The sequence below is a fragment of the Melospiza melodia genome, chromosome 6 (assembly GCF_035770615.1).
Source record: "Melospiza melodia melodia isolate bMelMel2 chromosome 6, bMelMel2.pri, whole genome shotgun sequence".
NCBI classification, from domain to species: domain Eukaryota; kingdom Metazoa; phylum Chordata; class Aves; order Passeriformes; family Passerellidae; genus Melospiza; species Melospiza melodia.
In genome coordinates this window covers 6,417,405-6,438,282 of record NC_086199.1, presented here as the reverse complement: position 1 = coordinate 6,438,282, position 20,878 = coordinate 6,417,405, and the positions used below count along the sequence as shown (strand labels likewise).

Sequence of the window (20,878 nt, the reverse complement as noted above, 5' to 3'; positions counted from 1 at the left end):
TGCAAAATGCCTTCTCTCCTAATTAGATAGATATTGTCTAAGCACTCTTAATTCCACATGTGGAGAATCAAAAATCTTTCCACAATTTGAGAACTTAGAACTGGGAAGAGCAACCCTTAGTGGGCTGCATGTTAAAGAGCAGCAGAGTCCTTGGAAGCAGGATCTCCTTGCAACATGCACAGCTCAGAAGAAAAGAGTTGAAAAGAGGAAAAGTGAGTGCTAACCAATGAACTGCATGTTGCAAATGCTCCCCCATCCTGCTCCTTCCTACCCACCAAAGCCATATTTCCAAATCTGAAGCAAACTCTTGCTTGTCAACACTCCTCTTGGGAGAGCTCCCTGAGGGTGCTGGAAACAGCCTTCCCTGGCTTCCCTGCCCAGGCTCAGCCTCCAGGTTTCTACATTCGCCATATGACACACTGAGTTAGCCAGGGTTTAATATATTCCCTCATGCTGCTGTCCTTTAAAAGCATTGGCATTTCCTACACACAGATTCCATATTGACTTTACAAGTACCAAGACACCACGGTGAAATTTAAACTAAATATAGAGGTGATATTTTTAAATAACTCTCAGCTCCAACTCGCCAAGCCGATTTTATTTGAAGGGGAAAAGCAGACTCGAGCTCTAAGCTTCCATTGTAATTAATGATTACAACACATTCCTCTGCCTTATCAGATTTAGCACCTCATTAAGGTACCTGGTATTTTTCTTGCACTGCACAGCTGTAGTTAAAGTTGACTTAGTGTTTCCATTATAAGCCCATGTTTTCAAAGGTTTATCACTCAGACACATGAGATTTAGTCTGAAATGGAAATTGCCATCGAGAGTGTCAGCTGGGAAGCAATTTCTTGTCCTTCAAAACCTGGAAGCAACAAACACCAAAAAATAAAAATAAAAAGCAAGCCACTCTGTTTATTAATAATTCACATTTTAAAAAGCATTGCAAATACATGTTTACATGATAGCCTGTGACAGCTCCATAGAATGTCAACACCCACACACTCCTGGGAGATGTGTCATCTTAAAAACTGAAATAAAAGCCACATTTTTACACCACTTGATGGGAGGCGAAGAGAAGAGGAAAAAGATTTAAAAGTAATATTGATGAAGGAAACTTATAAAAAAAACCCCATAGTCTTTGTTTAGAAACACTGAAGTTAGGACTTTCAGTTGAGAGGGGTGTGGGCTGGACTCATTTCGGGTACCATTTGTACTTGTACCTTTTTGGTGCCTGTCCCTGGCTCACTAATGAATTTAGCAAGAATTAGTCCCACTGAGCTCCTACCACAGATGGCATCCAAGCTTTCAACTGCCCATGATTCCTGGAGTCTCAAAGTGCAGCCAGATCATGTCCTCAGACAGGCTGAGACAAAAGGGAAAATGAACAAAGCAACCTTGGATGAGCTGTGTGTTTTGGGATTGTGTTCCTCTGCCATTGGATTTAAGACTGAACCATTGAGAAGAAGACCTTTCAGTTGGGAGATATCTGAGGCCTCTTCTTGGCTGGCTATCTCAGTGACTGTACATTTCTGACATGCAAATTTACAAACAGATACAGGAAGAAATTACCAAATTCATAGTGACCACCATTACCAGAACAGATGCATTTTTGATGTCTGAGAAAAATTAAAATGTTCTTTTTCTAACATAGTAAAATTCCCAGCTGTTCTGACTCCAGGACTTATGGGTTTACCTAAGACATAACATTTCCAGAACACAACAAACACATGAAGGAGCATGTAACAGCTCCGACAAGGAAACCAGGACAGGCATCTCCTCTGTGAGCAGAAAGGCGCAACTGTTACTCAAACACTCACATTTTGCTCCTCACTGGATAAACAAAACACTCCCACAACAGACAGGGCAGGGAGTGGGCTTCTTTCCCCAGTGTTGACTTTCATTTTTCAAGACATTACTCCAGACAACAAGAATAATGGGAACGTGGCAGTAATTACCTATCCTCATGATCAAATTTGGGAGGTTATTACCCAAAACCCTACTGTTTTCCACACAAACAACCTGAGAAACAGCGAGTGGGCCTGTGTCTCTCCTCCCAGAAGACTCTGTACACCAAAGGCAGTGTAATAAATACTGTGACACTCACCAAGGCCTTCATGAGCTCTGGACTTTTCTTTGCAGTGTTTTCTTCACTCTCATTGTTCCAGGCATGGGAGCTCAGCTCTCTCTTCACAGCAGAGCTTCTTGATCAAGTGAAAGAGGACTGCAGGGAGGATAATGAAGGCTCCCACTGCAGACAAAAACCAGTGGCATCAGGAGTAACGAAGGACAGAAAGTCAAAAAAGAAATCATGGGCACAACCAGGAAAGACTGCCTAGGGAAAATGTGGTTAAGAACAGCTGTATCCATGGCTCTGCTTCCCCATCCTCTCTGCAGAAGAAATGGAACTGAAATCCACCAGAACTTGGGCTTGGATATTACATCCATTTAACACATTGATCTGGCCTGCTAAGGATGCACATCACACAGACTTGGTTCCAATTTAGGTCCTCATTTCTGTCACAGGAATTCCAGCACAGGAAAGACACCAGCTGATTTTAATAAACTTTTATAGGAATTCAGAATTCCACCAGCTCCAAGAGAGGCACTCTCCATCTGTACTACAACAGGGATCCAGCCAAGAAAGGGTAGTTGGTCACTAAGGCCCCAACACCTCCTTTGCAATTTATGTATTTTCTTTAAAATAATCAGATTACACATAATGGTACTCACTAACTTCATTACATTGACTAAGAACCAGGTTAATGTATAGCCTGTAATCCTCATTCACAGCTTCTTTACCCTTAAGTAAGAAGTATATTACTGTACCACATAATTATTTTCTGGGGGGAAAAATAATCATCAGCCTCCAGCCCAGGTAATTCAGTTTAGTTTCTTGGGTGTCAGGTTTGGCCACAGGTGATGAGCACAGTGGTTTTGCACTAGCAGATGTCCCAGCCCTGTACATCACCATCCCTATGTCAAACTGTAAAGAAACAGTCTGGTTTCAATTTATCATGTTCTGCCTGTACCACTGGGTCTGCAACAAACCACAGGCGCCAGCAAAAAGCTTTTAAAGCCATTTCACCTCTCTCACACATATCAAAATGCCAAAACAAAGGACAAACACTACATACATCACTTGATGTGGATGGCTAGGGCACACATGTCAAAAACTTTCAGTGTCATCTGCAAAAAAAAATTGGTTTTTATTCTGGTAATTACTTCACCAAGAAGGGGTGAAGTTCAGCTGCTCAATTCAAGTCAAAGACCCCATAAAAATGAAACATCAGCAGCATCAGTGGCACACCAGGGATGCCTGTGATTACAAAGCTGCAGCTCACAGATGAGCAGGATGAAAGGATGTAAACAGAGCCCTGTGGAATACCCAGCAGGGAATTTATAAGACTTGACTCAGCAAAAGACTTGGGCTAGAAGACCTACACTGACCCCAGTTACAGCCTTGACAGTGCACTGTATGACTGCTACTAAAGAGATTTTAAAACCTTAAATGAATACAAGCCAGTATGTTTCAACTGGAAGCAAACATCAGCAATGCATAGCAGCAGCCCACATGCAAAACAAACTAGTGGCTGGGACTGAACCCAGAGGAACACGTGTTGCACAAACTCTGGAGGTGGCTCTGACCCTCCTCATCCCAGCCTGAGGAAGGAGCAGAAATATGCACTGAATCACAGCAGCTGAAGGGACAACAAGGTGAAGTATACACTTCCCTTGCTCTGTTCTGCATGGGCACAGACAATTCACAGAATGGTTTGGGTTGGAAGGCACTTTAAAGATCTTCTAGTTCAAATCCCCTGCTATGGACAGGGACATCCTCCCCTAGGATGCTCAGAGCCCCATCCAACCTCTCCTTGAGCCTGCCAGCATCTGGTGCCACTATTTCCCTGGATAATTTGGCCAGCACATTGTGACCGTGTTCACAGGGGTCTGAGGATGATGAAAGAGACGAGGATCTGACTCCATGTTTCAGAAGGCTGATTTATTATTTTATTATATATATTATATTAAAACTATACTAAAAGAATAGAAGAAAGGATTTCATCAGAAGGCTTACTAAGAGTAGAAAAAGAAGGAATGATAACAAAGGCTTGTGTCTCCGACAGAGAGTCTGAGCCAGCTGACTGTGATTGGCCATTAATTAGCAACAACCACATAAGACCAATCACAGATGCACCTGTTGCATTCCACAGCAGCAGATAATCATTGTTTACATTTTGTCCCTGAGGCCTCTCAGCTTCTCAGGAGGAAAAATCCTAAGGAAAGGCTTTTTCAGAAAATATCATAGCTACAGCACATCTCAGACCCATTTTCCCCTCACACCTCAACCCAGGGAGCAGGAGGTGGGAGTGGCTGAGTGAAACATTGACTCTGGCTATTTTCAGCTGCTGAAGTCACCATTAAATGGCTGCTGGAGCCAAGGATAAATCAAAGGAAATGGGTATAAATCAAAGTAGCCATAACCCCAGAATATACATTAAAGCCTGGCTGCATCCCATCATGGACTTGCCCTGTTCTTGAGCATGGAATAAGCAGGAAAAAGGATAATGCTCTACCTTTTATATATAAAACACATGGGATCCCCACTGCTCAGCACACAAGAGGGTGTGTGCAGCAAGGACACCACTGTTACCATTTATTTTATTTCATAAAAATTTCAGTGGGCCCAAAGAAATACCAGTTTCCCCTTCTCAGACAGGGCACAAGCAAGCCACCAGTATTTTTAAATATAAATTATTCAACACATGCTCTGAAATGCTACACAAGCCTCATCTAGAAAAAATCCTCAAAGTGCTCCTTTTTCCCAACAGACCTTCAAGTACCTGGCAAAACCACAGAAGAAAAATCAGATCTTTGACTAGACAGGCATCCTGAAGGAACGCTTGGAGACAAATGATCACCTGCCATATATTTGCTGTGAAGTAACTCAGACTGGCACAACAGAGTTATTGCCCTTCTAATTCTTGTTTCCTGGTCAGATACAGAGGAACAAGAAAGTAGTAGCTCAGTGACACAGGACTTGGAACAACTCTTCTGGCTTCCCCTACTGCCCGAGGCAAAAATATAAAAGGCACCACCTATCAGAGCTCACCAAAGGTCCAGCATCAGCTTCCAGGAAGAAGTTTTCAAAGCCAAGTACTAAAAACTGTCCACAGAGAGAAAGAGTTGGGAACATAGGCAAGAAGGGACTGCCCAGACTCTTCCTGCATGGAAAGGACCAACAAGACCTCAGATCCCTCACCTCCCTCCAATATGGGCACCAAGCAGCTCTCCCATTCCTCCCAAAATCAGTCTGTCCACATACAAGGAGGTGACTGGGACTTCTACAGCACAAGGCAAAACAGCTCATGTATCCTGTCCCGTGGCTTTATGCACAAATTTCCTCTTTTCTCAGCCACAATATTCATGCCAGATACCAGAGGTTTGTGCCACAATGTCTGTGAGGGAGGGCTGGGTTTGCACCTGAGCACTGCCTCACACTGCAGCTGGCTCCAGCTGGAAGCTCAAATCCCTCTGGAGGGGGGCACATGCTGGCAATTTGCTTCTCCACCATCAAGAGAAAAACATTCTGCACCTGCCTGCAGTCCTGATGAGACCTCCCAGCCCTCAGCTGAGAGGCTTCCTCTGCAGGTTTGAAACTCTCAACTAAGGCTGTGCCTGGGAAATGGCTGCAAAACTGATTTGGAGCAGAGCTCTGCTCTGGCTTGTGGTACCTGTGCCCGGGCCTGAGTGGTGCTGAGGAGGAAAAGTAGCAGAAATGCACACACACACACACACACATTTCCACACAATTCTGTGCTGCAACATTGCCGGAATGTGTCACATTGCTGGAATTTTCACAGGTAAAATGGCCATCCTCGCACCAATGCATGACAGACTGTGCCTGGAGTGACAAAATGTGACACAGTAAGGCATTCAGCTCTTGGTCCAAACCCTGGGAGGTGCTGACCACCACATGCTTTGGGACATTCAGCCAGGATCCTCCCCCATCTACCCATTTTTAAGCCAAGAAATTACTTCCATGGGCACCTTTGTGCAGTGCCACAGTGAGTCCTCTCATTCTGCCGCTCTGGTTGAGAGCACAAGGCAAGAAATGGTGTTTGTCTCCTGGCAGGTTGAGGCCACACATTCTTTGCCTGCTGCTCTAGAACAAACCAGAGGTGCAGAGTGAAGGGCCCTGAGGTAGAAAAGGGACCAGAAATGGAGGTGAGGTCAGCAGAAGAAATCTGAGAGAGGACACAGGGAGCACAATGCATTATAATGCTGTTCTTTCTCCAGCCTCTCCTCAAAGCCACATCCACACGACAAGATGACTTTAGGGAGAGTATGTCCAGAAGAACAAGAGAAAAGTGCTGGCCATAGTGTTACATCTATTGAATCCAGCTGGGTTTTGGGCTTGTAGCTGGTTTCACAGCAATCCTGCCACCAGAGCTGGCCTCTCCTGATGGACCAGGGCCAGGGGAATGAACACCAGAAGCTCCACAGTAGATTCACTTAGAGAACATGCAAGTAGCAAGACCTTAATCCATTCTGCCGTGCAAGGGTTAAATTCTGCATAAAATACTATTCCAGACAATAGCTCTTTAATTTCATTTGATATCAAACTTCCTGAAAAAGGAATGTTTACTGGTACTTTTTAATTACGAAAAATAAAAGAAACCATAAATTGTCTGTTTTGCTGTCTGTGCTAATTACATTTCATTATATATTTGGAGTAAGCTATGATTTTCCTGCTGGTTCCCATGACATTTTTCATTATCAGCCACTAATTGTCTAGCATGCACACTGCATTGTGAACCAAGTAGGCTGGTGCGTGGGCAGAAGTTCCAGTGAAAGCTGCAAGGCAGTACAAGTGTACGTTATTATTATTACTATTATGATGTATTAGAGAGTTTCCACCTACTTGCATATCTACATATCCTCATCCCTATCAGCAGTGTCACAGCAAAGCCCAGGAGTCCATCCTTGTGCTTGGCAAGGCTCAGCAAACACTGAGAGGAAGTTATGTGGGATGGGATGATGGCAGCAGCCCCACTGCAAGGACAAGTTCCCTGCTGGGTGCAATGGAAACACCAAGCAGCTTTCTCAGTCACTTCCTCTACTCTGTGCCCAAAGCACGTGGGGATCAGAATCTTGTCACTTTGCCCACCCACAATCTGAGGTTATCAAGGAAAGCAGTGCCATATGTGGGTTCCTAAAGGAGCAGGATAACTAATGGGATCTTTCTGAGACAGCAGGGCAGAAGAAAAAGGTAAGGGGTTTTCAGAAGCCGTGGCTAATGCTGTATCCATTATAGAAAAATCTTCAACAAATCCCCATTTATGCAAACCCAGAAAGTGCCACAAATGGTGAAGCAACTCCTTGCATGCAGCATTTCATAAACTCAGGCTGAGGGAAGCTGTAGGTGCCAATTCTTCACACAGCAAACTGCAAGAACATGACCACTGCTTGTCCTTATCAGCCTTGGACAGGTGGCAATTCTATTCATGTGCACCACACACACAATACACAAACACTTCAGAAATAAATGTGTGCTTTCACAGGATTGCAGCTCTCTCCTGATATCTATTTCAAAGGAGACAAAGCCCGACCCTTTCCCACAGCACTGTGAGGGAACAGTTGTATAACTCCCCCTCTTCTCAAGGTGATCCACAAATACATTATCAGAAATGCAATCAGACCACACTCCCTGCTGTAGCAGGAGTGAAATTCCCTTCCAAGGCAGGAGGACTTGCCCTGCATAGAGGCTGGGTTTCACACACTTTATTTTTATATGCTGATTTACAGATAGCAAAAATGAGGAGGTTCACCAGTCCTTTTATATAAGGAATATGAAGAACAGAAAGACACTTATGACCTGACTATGCCTCTCTTTACTTTGACTGCCAATTTTGTCTGCTCAAAGGGTGGAGGAATGGGCCCACTTGTAGCTGCTGTTGATGTATTTGCAGGTCATCTTCAAAGATTTAAGCTGCCCTTATGGCCTCTGACATAAGCATGCAATTTTAGAGGTCTCAACGACAGTAAATCAACTTCATTTCCCTCTCTTCTATCAACCCCAAAGCCACCCAAACACCTTGCAGCTTTCAATGCATTTATCCCCCCAGCAGGTGTCTGAAGCAGGGAACCACCAACACAACTGCCCCACAGAACAAGAGCCATGGCACCGGCACAACCCCAAAGGGTGGAAGTTAGACCCAAAACAACAATCAAGAAAAGTTACATCCATCTATACAGGCATTTCAATGCTTAGAATTACCTCATGTTTCACCCCAAAGCTGAGGCTTCATCTGGAGATGACATCATGGTGACAGTCACAGGACTCCAGGCATCTCTCCTCAGTCACACAAAAGCCTCAGAATTGGCAATTTTTTCCCCAAAACTGGGGAGCTGCATCCTCTGATTCTCTAAGGGGTGCAGTCCAGTAGAGGGGCTCAAAACCTTCAGGGCACGCTGAATTGAAGGCACAGCAGGAGACACAGAGGTATTTAGCAAGTGCTCTCCCCTTGGAAACGGAAGGCCTGAGATGAATTCTGCCTTAAATCCACATTTTCCTTTTCCCATGTACCATGTCCAGTACCATGTCCAAGGTGCAGACTAGAGGAGGGCAGCCTCTGCCTTTCAGGCTCAGCTGTGCAGCCTGCACTGGGGCCAGAAGTAGCAGCAGATTTGATTTTTCTCAGCCTGCTCATAAAAGTCAGACTCAGAGTTGAATCCTCAGAATGCAGTCTGGATTTCACTTAGAATCTGCTATAGATAAATGACCACAACACAGACACTGAGAGGGCAAGCCTCAAAGCACCCAGCAGCCAACCTGTGAGAGCCACAGGCCCAGTTTCAAAAAGGCTTTCCCTGAGGCCACATTTTCCACCTGACAGAGGCTGCTCTGTGTTTTGCTGCATATGACCCTGTGGCAGCACTTTTTTCCCAGCAGCAAAAAACCCATCCTGGCCTTGAGCAGTGCTCTTGATGACATTTGTAATTGAGCACACAGGGTTCTGTGAAACATTATGCCTTCAACAAAAGGCACTTTTCAGCTAGAAAAGATGAAGTATTCGTTTTGCTGGGTGTGTTTCAAATGAGTGTGGAGCACTATCTCAAGTCCACAGCCTCTGCAAACAATGGCACCTGAAATTCTGCATCCAGTAGAGGCCTCATTCCTCCATCTGTGAGCAAACACACCACAAACAGACCAGAAATGTGTTCTGATGGACAGGGACAACTCACATGTCTGGTGGACATCCAGGGTGATCCAGAGGTTCCATCATCAGTTTTAGTAATAACCATAAAAATGGCTTCAATTCAATTCAAATTCTTTGAAGTTAACAGGGCCAGGGAGACTGAGAATTTGAGCAGCACAGAACTTGAATTGTCATTCATGAGCTGAAAGCTGGGCCCCTCCATGTCAGGGCTGGACAGATTCGATGGGGACAGCTTGAGGAACTTTTGTGTTTGTGGAGTTCCCCAGACAAAGGAAGGAATGATGAATGTGACTCCACATTCTTGAAGGCTAATTTATTATTTTATGATAGTATATTATATTAAAGAACACTAAACTATATTATACTAAAGAATTCAGAAAGGATACTTACAGAAGGCTAAAAAGATAATAATGGAAACTTGTGACTCCTTCCAGAGCCTCAACACAGCTTCGCCTTGATTGGCCAAACAATTCACATGAAACCAACGAACCAATCACCAGTTGGTAAACAATGTCCAAACATATTCCAAAGCAGCAAAACACAGGAGAAGCAAATCAGACAATTATTGTTTTCCTTTTTCTCTGAGGCTTCTCAGCTTCCCAGGAGAAAAATCCTGGGCAAAGGGATTTTTCTAGAAAATATGACTGCCACAAGGAACCTCACACCCATCCAAGGCTTGGTCCTCCTGGCCCAAGGTCCCTGCCAGGGTTGTTCCCAGGGCTGGGCCCACAGCTGAGGCAATCAAAGTGAAACCTGCAGCCTCACAACTGCTCATCTCAGTTCTTCTCCAGACCAAGGAAGAAAAATTAGAACCAGGTAGAAAATTACTTTCCCAGCCCACAATCTATGGCCTCACTCAAAAGTTTGCTCTGCCATTTCTCCATCTCAACATTCACTCTAATCTCTGAGCTGTGACAAAATTCTCAGTTTTGCACTGTGGAACTATTTTCCATTGTAAAAGCAGCTATGACCGAAAGCAGTGAGCTACCTTGGAGGTCAAACCTTCACCTAAGGCATAGAAAAGCAAGAAAATAGCTGTGGTGATAATGATAAATACTACTTGAATCAGAGCAAATGAAAGAATCTAGTCCCTAAATGCCAATCTCCTGCTGCTCAGGGCTGTCATGTTAGAGATGAGAGCTGTACTCAAATGCAAATAAATCAAACATGACAGAGGTCTCAACTTGCCCCTTCCACATATCCTTTGACTTTCCATCCTCTGGAAAAACTACACAGTAGCAAGTGAAAGGCTGTTTTTTGTCACAGGCTGCTCAGAGGAGAACTCCATCCTGAAAGAAGACACAACCTGGGTCTAAGAAAGTTTTTTCAAGATAATGCACTTCTAGAAAAATTTATCATTTAAACAGAATTTAAATGTCCAACAAGAGCACCTTTTCTCAGAAGGTTCTCAGCCTGTTCTCCCTGTAGTAGGTTTGTCTTTGATGGTGTCCCAGGTTTGTTTTCAGTCACAGTGCAACACAGAGATCACAATCTGATACCTTTTGTCACAGCTGACACCAAGACTGCCTTGCTGGTAGGAAGGGAAGACTGGGGCTGTCAGTCTGCCACCTTTCTTGAACACTGAAGTCACACCTTTTTTTTTTTCCCTTTTCTTTAAGACAACTTCTTTGTTGCCATGGTATCACTAATGCAGTATTTTGAGACAGGGAAAGAAGATAACTGTGCAGCATCACAGTGACACATCTATCAGATGCCATCCTCTCAAAAAGGATAAATAAGAATGCCAATGCAGACTTTAAAGGCTCCTCCACCCTTTAATTTTTTTTGCCTTCACATACAAGTCACTGTCTATAAAGTTCATGCCTCGGTTTTATTCTAGAGAAGGTCAGAATTTTTCTCACAGCAAGGAGTGTCTGGAGTTATTTCACAATTCCTTCTCTTCTCCCTGTGCTACATGACACCAGCTGAGGCCAGCACTCAAGAGAGAACAGCACCTGCATGTTCAGAAAATGCCAGCCTGGCTCCTCATGTCAAACCATGCAGTGACTCTTTACAAATCTTGCTTGTACACTGATTTCTCCCTGAGCTAACAGGGTATCCACTGGTGAGAATAACTCACATTCATCTCCACAGTGAGAGAAACCTAAAGGAGCATTTTGATGGTGTCTTCTACACTACCAGCTTTAGCTCCCTGTGATCCTGTAGCCTTGTAGTCTTTCCTATCACTGCCAGAATTATTTCAAAACAGAAACCTTTAATAACTTAGCAAATTAAGGCCTGACACTCAGCACAATGGCATTTCCCTCCTTGGCTTGTGAGAACATTGAATCAGGTCCTTTTCAAAATTTCAGAGGTGGCTGTGCTCACCACTGGCACAGTTCTGCTGTGTGAGTAAATCCAGGGAACAGCCACAGTGAGAAATGCTCCTGTCCCCATGCACTCCCTGATTTGGGATCCAGATCAATTAACAGGCAACAGGAGACAGAGTGGCTTGATGAGATTTTCATCTCCCAGCTGATACAAAAGGAGGAATAATGTAATGAAATAGAAACTTTCACAAGCTGAATTTGCCAGGGCTTCTGTAGCAGAGAAGGGAGCAGAGAGCAACAAGCAAAGCAGTGACAAAAGGTCAAACTGGAAGGACCTCTGATATGAGTCAAGAATTAAACAGTGAGCACAGAGTCCTCTAGAGAATTAAAATAAGTATTTTACATTTGGGAAAGAGAAGAAATGGGAGGAGAGGGGGGAGAAAGGGGGATCTTAGTTGCTGTTTCACTTACTTGAGGGGATAAAAAAGAACAAGTTGTCTCCACTTGGAATTGAAGTGCTCTCACCTCTTCAAAGAGGAACCTAATTGGGACCTTTATGCTCTCATGTTCTTATTTCTCTCATCCACAAAACCTTGCTCTTAGTTTCACCAATTTGACCCAAGGCACAATGACTCATCACAGCAAAAGGCTGGACAGCAGCTTTGGGTTTTTTCCAAAGACCTAAATAAACCCTACTCCACCAAATGACCAAGGACAGCACCACAGTAAACCTCTCACTGAAGGCTGTGTGTTGCCTTGGCAACCTGTCGGATCTCCACTGCTCCGGGGACTGGAAATGTGCTGCCAACAGGATAATTTAGCTAATCAAACCAAATCTCTTAATATTTAGATGATTTCCCATCTGTGGAGAGTGGGCCAGCTGCCAATGGAAAGCAGGGCACCCTCTGAACACAGCCCTGGCTCCTCCTTGACCTGTTATTTGTTGGGTCTTTGTAGGCCACAGACATCTCCTGGCAGGTACCAAAGGAGCAGAAAGGTGATAAGAGACCACAACCTCACACCTGCACTCAGCACATCCAGGTAGGGTGCCAGACCCTCACAGTATCCATGCCTCAACCCCTGACCTTGGGAATTAAAGTGAATTTTCCAATATTGGCATCACACACCCCCTTGGTGCTGCTTGCTTTGAGCCTTCTGAAGCTGCTCCGTCCCTTTTCCAGCTCCCATTAAATACATCCAGGCAGTGGATGACTGCTGACCAAAAAGAAAAGGAGAGACAAGCATGTGCCTCTCAACCTTCCTTGATCAGGGGCTGCTGCAGTCAAACTGCAGCACAGAACACCTGCTTTTTTCTAAAACTTCTAATTGGCAGGGCTAAAGGAGCAGCTTTGGTGGCTAATTTTGTCTTCAAAGCATGACCAGCCATTGATTTTTATTTTTTTCCAAGGAATAGCCAGGTCAACCTTTATAAAGTTCCCCTTAAAGGTTTCTGGCCCCTGCATTTAAGCCCAGCAACAAATCCAGATGATCAGTCTGGCATTTAGCAAACCAAGGGGACACAAAAAGAGACATGAACAGCAGTGGGGAGAAAGAAGTGTTCCACGGTCCTGCTGAGACAAGAAATTCTGTGTGGTGCTGATAAGATTCACACCCATGAACAACTAAACCAGTTTCCATCTAACAACCACCGGAGCTACATCACCTAAGGTGGCCTGAATGTGACCTTTCCATGTAATTTCCAAAATAAATCAGTGTTTGGGCAGCAGATGTAGCTTTGGCATTCAGGTTCTCCTTTCCTCCCTGGATCATTCTTTACAGCACCTCAGAGGACACGAATCCACAACTCTCCAAACCCAAAAGCCACAGATCCTGAGTAGCTGTGCCGAGAAACCCTGATGAAGGAGGAATGATGAGGAGGACTCCATTGATACCAGAAGGCTAATTAATTATTTTATTATACTATATTATTTATACATCTAAAACTGAACTTGCCAAGTACTCAATTCTGCACACACTGCTCTGAATCTCTTGATTGTCAGCCAACAGTCCCAATACACACACCTGATAGGCCAAGGAAACAAAACAAAAACCCATCACTTTGGGTAAACCATCTCCATATTGCTTTCTACTTCTGCACAAACACAGGCTCAGCAAATGATAAGAATTGTGTTTTCTTTCTCTGCAGTTCAGAGAATGTGAATCCCAGAAATATTCTTGAGAAGAATTATGCCTTGCTTTTCTCTGTGAAGAGAAATGTGGCTACAATCCTGCATGGAACTTCATTCCACACAGGTTATTTGCTGCCAAGTTAACTTCTGGTGTAGCTACAATTGGCATGAGGGATCCTCAGGTGGTTTTTGAGCTGGTACAGAGGATGTAGAGGATGTCTTCACAGCAGAAGCTGCCCCACCACAGCTTTCTGGGACCTTCCTGAGAACAAAATACTAGCCACCAGCCTCAGGCTCTGGCTTTTGAGGAGCAGGATGGAGGAATTGTTGGCATTTAACAGGGAGGCCTGAAGCAGAAGGCTGCTGCTCTTAAAGCAGGGTGTGATTTCAAAGAGAGAGAGTGTTGTGGAAGATTTCTAGGCCTCTGGTATGGACCAAGCAACCCACACCCTGAGAAAATATGTTCTAACAATAACAAAAGCCATTAAACAAATGCTTGTGGGGGGAGAAAAAATGTCAGCAGTTTCTAGAGTCATGCATTGAGTGAAGAGCTGAGCAATTACTGCCACCTTTTACCATGGCCCTGGGAACATTTCTCATGTTTCTCTCTCCACATGGGTATAAACCAGTTAACCAGTTACTAGGGCTGCATGGAGAAAGGAAGGAACTTAAATCATTGCTCAGCTAACCCAGGGCTCTGTGACAAAGGGGAGGCAATGAAATCCTGCAGGCACAAGGAAGAGGGAAGCAGAGCTCATTTTAAATGGCCAGGAGAACAGCTCATTCCCTGTGTGCGCCTTCCCAGTTCATTCTTTTCTAGTCCAGGCACTCCTCAGTTTTACTGAACCTGAGTTCAGCCAAAAACTGGAAAGCTCAGCCAAACTGAATGAAAGATGAACTCTGGTACTTATGCCTGAAATATCTGTCTCTACAGGACATGGAAAACCAAAAGGAGAGTGGCCACTGATTTAGTGGGGAGCAGGAATGATCTCAGAAAACAGCTGTTGTAAGTCACCCTCCATAATTCCAGTGTAAAAACAACATGCAGGGCAGGACCCCAGCACTTCAAAACCTGGGAAAGGGCCTTCTCCAGATGGAAGGGCCTTCTCAAGATGCAAGCAGCCACAAAGTTGTTTCAGAGGTTTCATTTGCATTAACAGGTTTCAAAGCATCTATCCAGAGTTCCTTTCTAGCAAAAGCTGTGATGTCCAGCTGTTCTCAGGGATAAATGGAGAGCTGTGCCACTTCAGAGCCAGGAGGAGGGAAGAGGGGAGGCAGATAGAGCAGCTCTTAGCCAGAGCAGATGCAATGGAGATGGACTAAAATAGATTCTGTGCACTCCAAGGGCTTCTGCAGCACCGAGGCTCCAGCCCACGTGAGCAAACATCCACACACACACTCTGCAGAACACTTGACATGAAGGACCACAGGAATAAAGTGCAGCCTGTACCTGGGATATTTTCAGCCACACTGAGCCAAGCTATGGAACCTATTTACTATTTTATTGGAATCCCTTCAGCTGTTTTCTCCCCCAGACACCATTAAGTTCCTTTTTTTCTCTGAACCTCAGTCACAAACACCTGCAAGCACCCATGGCTTCCCTTGCACAGCAATCAGGTGTGCCCTCTGCTTAACAGGAATGCAAATACTTTGCACTTTTGTTACTCATTATGGATCTAGAATTACAGTCTACTACTGCCTTAAAATAAAATCTGGAATGACAGCAGGAAACAGAACAATGTCAAAGTAGAAAACAGAAGAAAAGGCTTACTCCTATTTAATTCCTTGCCATTTCCAAGATCTTTGTATTTTAAGAAAGCCAAAGCAGCATGCAAATCCAAAGTTAGAAGTGAGGGTAGCATAGGATTTTCGTTTCAAACTGCAATTATCTCGAAAGTAACAAACTAGGGAAGCCGTCTTCTCACCAAGAAACAGCCCCAAAGCACTCCAAACACGAGACTTACCTAATCACACTTACATAAAGCAGCAAGATGAGTCAAACCAGAAATGGAATTTCCCATGAAAGCTTTGAAATATGTTGTTTATGAGAAAAGTCTTCTTCATGGGACAGTCTGCTAAATCCTTAGAATCTGTAGTACTCACACAAGCTTGGCAAAGCTGAAGAGAGGCACAGTCCTGAGTTTGAGAAACAGGAGTGGTGCTGCTGTTCTTGCCCTTTTCTCTGCATGTGCTTGTTGACTTAACATCCCAAGGAAGAAGGAACTCTGCTGGTTGGTAAATATGTGACAGCCACCAAAGGAATGTGAGAGCCAGGGAAATGAGATAAAGCAGCCTATGCCACTTCCTAAAGGGGATATTTAAATACTACTGCCTCACCTTATGAGTGCTAGGTCTTTATTCAAACAGTTATCTTGCTAACAAATTTACCTAAAAAAAAAAAATTGTAATTCATTTATCAGGAAATTGGAAGTGATTTTCTCTCCTGCACAGAGATACCATTTATTACTTGGCTTAAATTCACAGTCTGGTAATAAGTATTTTGGATCCACTTTGGAAATGTACCTTTCCCATCCTGGATTCTCACAGATTTGCAGTAAAAGGGTCAAGTAAGGATCATTCATCCAAAGCAAAGGGAGCAGCCTGCCCCTGGCCCTTGCCATGCTCAGCCAGTCATTGCTCCCCTGAGTTCTGCTCACCCTGGGGCATCCCAGGCTGGAAGGGCAAAGCTGGGCCAGCAGCTCTGTGCTTCCCAATGGGTTTTTACACAGAGGTACAAGCTGGGTTTGGAGCAAAAGGTGTAGACACAGCATTGATCCCAGGGCAGCCCTTGTTAACCTTAATTTTGAGGAAGGCTCTGTGTAAGCCTCATATACCATGAGAGCACATTATCTGTCTTCCCTCTCCACACAACTGCTACTTTGAATGTAATTTTGAATCCCATCATGAGAAGGGTCATTTTCCTCCAACATTCAGGGCAAATCTCTCTTCAGTCTCTGCCTGCAAAAGGTCTCTCTGTAGTGAAACTGAAGCTCTTCCCAATAATTCATTTATTGCTGTAAAAAAATTGTTTCCAGCTTCTAGAATACCTGATGCTCCTCAAAAACAGCATGGAAAAGTGATAAAATAAAACCACACACCTGAATCCAGCTGCTCACAATGCTCAAAGCATGAGAAAGGGTGGGGAAGGTGGACAGAAAATGAGGGGAAGGAAGGGAGCACATAGAGGTGGCTGCTCACAACCAAAAGGCTCCTGGCCTCACTGCCTGCAGCAATTTATAAGCTGGCTCTAATCTGCTCTCAGCAGTGTCTTGCCTTTCTAAGGCAAAATGCTCCCTGAAGCAATTTTCTGCAGGTGTTCCTAATGCAGCTCTTTTTCCCCCCCCCAAAAAAAAAAGAAAAAGAAAAGGTGTTCTGATGATCTTGTTGCTAAAAGCTGTTGCCTGGCCAATCCCCCAAAAGCAGTCCAGACTGGCATCTTCAAAATAAAAGCTTTTTAGAAAGAGCTCAAGAGGAGGAAGAAAAGTCCTTGTTGGGCAGACCTCAATCCCTTGGACTTACATGAGTCTGGCCATGTAAGGGGCAGGCTCCCTGGGCAGAGCTCCGGTGAGGAGCCACATGTGCCTCCAGCAGGGCTGTGCCCAGACTCTCAGGCTGTCCCCTGTCCCCATGGTGACACTCAGGCCTGGCTGATGAGCCAGAGCAGGAGGTGATGGCCATGGAGTTATTGGTGCTATAATGCCTGAATCTGGGAAGAATAATTGGCATCTGACTCCATGATACCAGAAGGCTAATTAATTACTTTATTATACTATAACTGTATTACACTAACCAGAGCTATCACTAACTAACTAAAAAAATTGTGACTCTCTGCCCAAGAATCCCGACACCCACACATGGATCCAATTGGTCAATCAATCCAAAACACCATCACCAGAATCCAACCAAGAAATGACCTTGGGTAAACAATCTCCAGAACACATTCCACATGGGCACAAACACAGGAGCAGCAAATGAGATAAGAATTGTTCAGATCATTCTTTTCTCTGCTTATCTCACAGCTTCTCTCTGTTCAGAGGACACGTGAATACCACAAGTTGTGGCTAAAAAATACGTGGGAAACACCAAATCTTGTTGTGTCAGACTCATCACTGGAGCCAGATGAGTGAGCCACTCCATCCATCCATTGCCCAGGAGCCTTGAGTGAGCCACTTCATCCATCCATCAATTGTCTAGGAGGTTTATGTGAGCCACTTTCATCCACCCATTGCCCAGGAGATTTGTGTCATCTGCTAAGCCAAGGGGAAATTGCCCTGCTGATTTAGAATGAAGATGAGCAGAGCCAGGCTGCCTGCACAGCTGGGCACACATGTCTGTGGGTGCCTCATTCCCTGTATTTCCAATGCTGCATGATTGAAAATAAATGTTCAAGTAGAAACTCCAGAAGGGAGGCTATGAAATGAGTTGCCAAAGAGAAAATAAGGCCTCAAGTCCAATAAGGCTTGCCCAGGTTTACTGCACCAGAGTAGTTGCTTACTCTAGACTTCTTCCCAATGATTGTTTTGTTATTCCCTTACTTTTGAACTCTTCCCTTTTCAACTTTCTCTGGAGCCCCTAACATGTTCTGTGGAAATAAGATGCTTACCCTCTTCCATTCAAATTTCTCCAGAATTAATCAGGAATCATGAATTCATCAGGTCACATTTATGGAAGGAAATGAGAGACCATACAAGTCTCCCACTCATGTGCTCAGCTGCCCTTCTTCATCTCCCACATCAAGTTCTTACTCTCCTTTATTCTTGAAACCTTCCTTTACAAAGTTGCAATGTGGAAAAAAATGTAATCCAGAAATAATAGCACAATGATGTTAAGAGAATAAACTCTCATCCTTGTCACCTCAACACTGCCCTTTTTGTGGTTGTTTTTATCCAGAACTGTTGTGCTAAAACAGCTAGAGCACAATTGGCAGGAATTCAAACACATTTTCAGATGTAGTCAGTTTTTATTATTCTTTGTCAACCACCAGCTAAACTGTAGATATATTCCCTTTATGTTCCACTAAATGTCAAGCTGGTATTTTTAAAACCCAGGAAATGTATTTCACATAAACCTTTACACCATTATTCCAAAGATCAAGCATCCTCTCACCTGGGAGCCACTGGAATGGCTGTTCCCCCAGCAGCAGGATGTGTTTCTGGCTTGGCCAAGCAGCGAGATCCCTCTCAGGCATCCCCTGTCCTGGGTCTGGATGAGAGATCAACCCTGACGCAGTCCAGTTATGCTAAAAGAAAGAGTTTTAATGCTGGTGTGGCTGATTTAATTCCCTCACAGAGCAGCAGCCATGGGATACCTGCTACCTACCTGATATTTAGCAGGCACCACTCTCATTGTAGCTCTTTGCAAAACAATTATTGCTGGAGCATTTGCTGGAGGAAAACTTGGCTGAACAAAGCATGAATGAGCAGGGAAGGCAGGATGGCAATAAAACTGCACACAAGCAGCAGCAACTCACACTTCTACTTTGTTCAGTACATTAAGCCTTCCTCAACATTCTCTAGACTTGCAAAAAAACCAAATACATCTACTGCTTGAACTTTAGGCCCAGTTATTCTCCCTTCTCAGCCCCAAGTCTTATTCAAAAGAAATATAGGAGTAAAGAGCAAACTGCATGCAACAGAGTCAGGTCTCTGAGTCAGGAGCCCCAAAACTAGAAAAGCTTATGAAACAGAGCTCAGGGCAGGGAACTCCTCTTGCCAAGGCATGAATGTCTGAGTGAAACATCTCTGGCACATCTTGCTGAGGTCACACAGGGTCTCCCAATACTCCACTCCTCTGGGCCAGCTGGAAGGAATGTGCCTGTGCTGGATAGGTGTGGAGGCAGAAATATTTGCACAGCACATTTCTGGCCAAGTCATATTCACCTGCTGCCTGCTGGCAGGTACAGGTGACAAAGCCCTGAAGTCCAGAGGAGGAGGAAACTGCCTTAGCAGAAGCAGTGTTTCAATTAAACGTTTGTAGGGACACCACAGCATTTCCTCACTAAAATTTCCATGAAGCAGCACAGACCAAGTGCCTGAAACCACACTTGAAAATTAACTGAAATGAGCCATTAGCCACAAACAAAAGGGTTAGCTTCACCTAGAGTCCAAAATACCAACAAAATCCACGTGACCACTAAGCCTGTAGTGGAGAAATCTGACCTGGCTTGAAGTGTGCAAATAAAGTAATTGTAGATTATCAAGCAGTGATTTGGTCAAATAATTCCCCTGTGGCTATTCTAGTAGGTGCTGCCTGATGGCCAGGCACTCACTGTCCTGTGTTTCTGTACACATCACAAATGGATTTTTAGATCCAATTCTGACTTTCACCCCAGGCTTGGACCTCATAGCTCACTTATTCCAATCAAACAGTTTCCCACTAATTTAACAACCTCTGAAATGCATCTAAGAGGTCCTGTTCACAGGAATTTGCAGAAGTTTCAGGAGAACCTCAGGGTCTCTCTTGCAACCTGCATTTATTCTGCTGGTGGGAAGAAGGAAAGCCTGGAGCAGCACTCAGTTTAGTGGGATGCCCAGGAATTACAAATTCCTGGCAAATCAGCCCCTAAAAACAAAGCAAGCAGACAGGCCAATTCAAACTCCACATGAGGTGGATTTCCAAAAAAATGTCAGTGTACACAAGGGTGGTTCAAGTCTACTTAGAGACTTGAAAATAAGTGGCAAGGATTTTGACTTTCTGATTTAAGCTGAGTGATTTATTTTTTTATATATATAAAAAGAAAAATCCAGCATTAAAAGAGATCGACAGAAATGCAATCAAAACCATTGCAGTTGCAAAGGAGATGAAGGAAGGCTGGAATTCCCCAGGAAAATGGTAGGTTTTGATAAAAAAAAAAAATCAAGAAAGAAATAATCAGTGCTCTTCACCTTACAGCCAGTCACAAACTGCTGTGTCAACATCAAGCTAAACAGAAACACTGTGAGTTACACAAGACCAGCTTGCAAGCAAGAATATGGACAAGAACAGACCTAAATCTCCAAAAATGCAAGCAAAGTCACAGGCAATGGCTGTATTTAGATCAGGAGCCCAACAGGAACACAAATACTGAGTCAGCACGTGGGTTAAAGCAATGTAGCTTGAGAGATGGGACAAACAGACCTGGAATACAGCAAAAGCCACCACTCCACCATGGAGAGTGATACAAGAGGGAAATGCCCTCCTGACAGCTCTCTTGACAGACATGAGGGAGACAGACCCAAATACCCCAGGAATTGAAAAAAAAAAAGAGGAACCAGCA

General features: G+C 44.2%; 1 protein-coding gene across 3 annotated transcripts in view; it reads right to left on the bottom strand.

Moving 5' to 3' along the window:
• The window catches only part of SYT16 (synaptotagmin 16), a 73,267-nt gene extending 57,470 nt beyond the window's left edge, over positions 1-15,797 (bottom strand). For all 3 annotated transcript variants that reach the window (XM_063159759.1, XM_063159761.1, XM_063159760.1), the window contains exons 1-3: positions 15,588-15,797; positions 2,108-2,251; positions 701-865 (exon numbers count right to left, since the gene is read on the bottom strand). The gene's annotated coding sequence lies outside the window, so the exon portion shown is untranslated. The remainder of the gene's footprint in view (positions 1-700; positions 866-2,107; positions 2,252-15,587) is intronic.
• Positions 15,798-20,878: the final 5,081 nt, after the last annotated feature.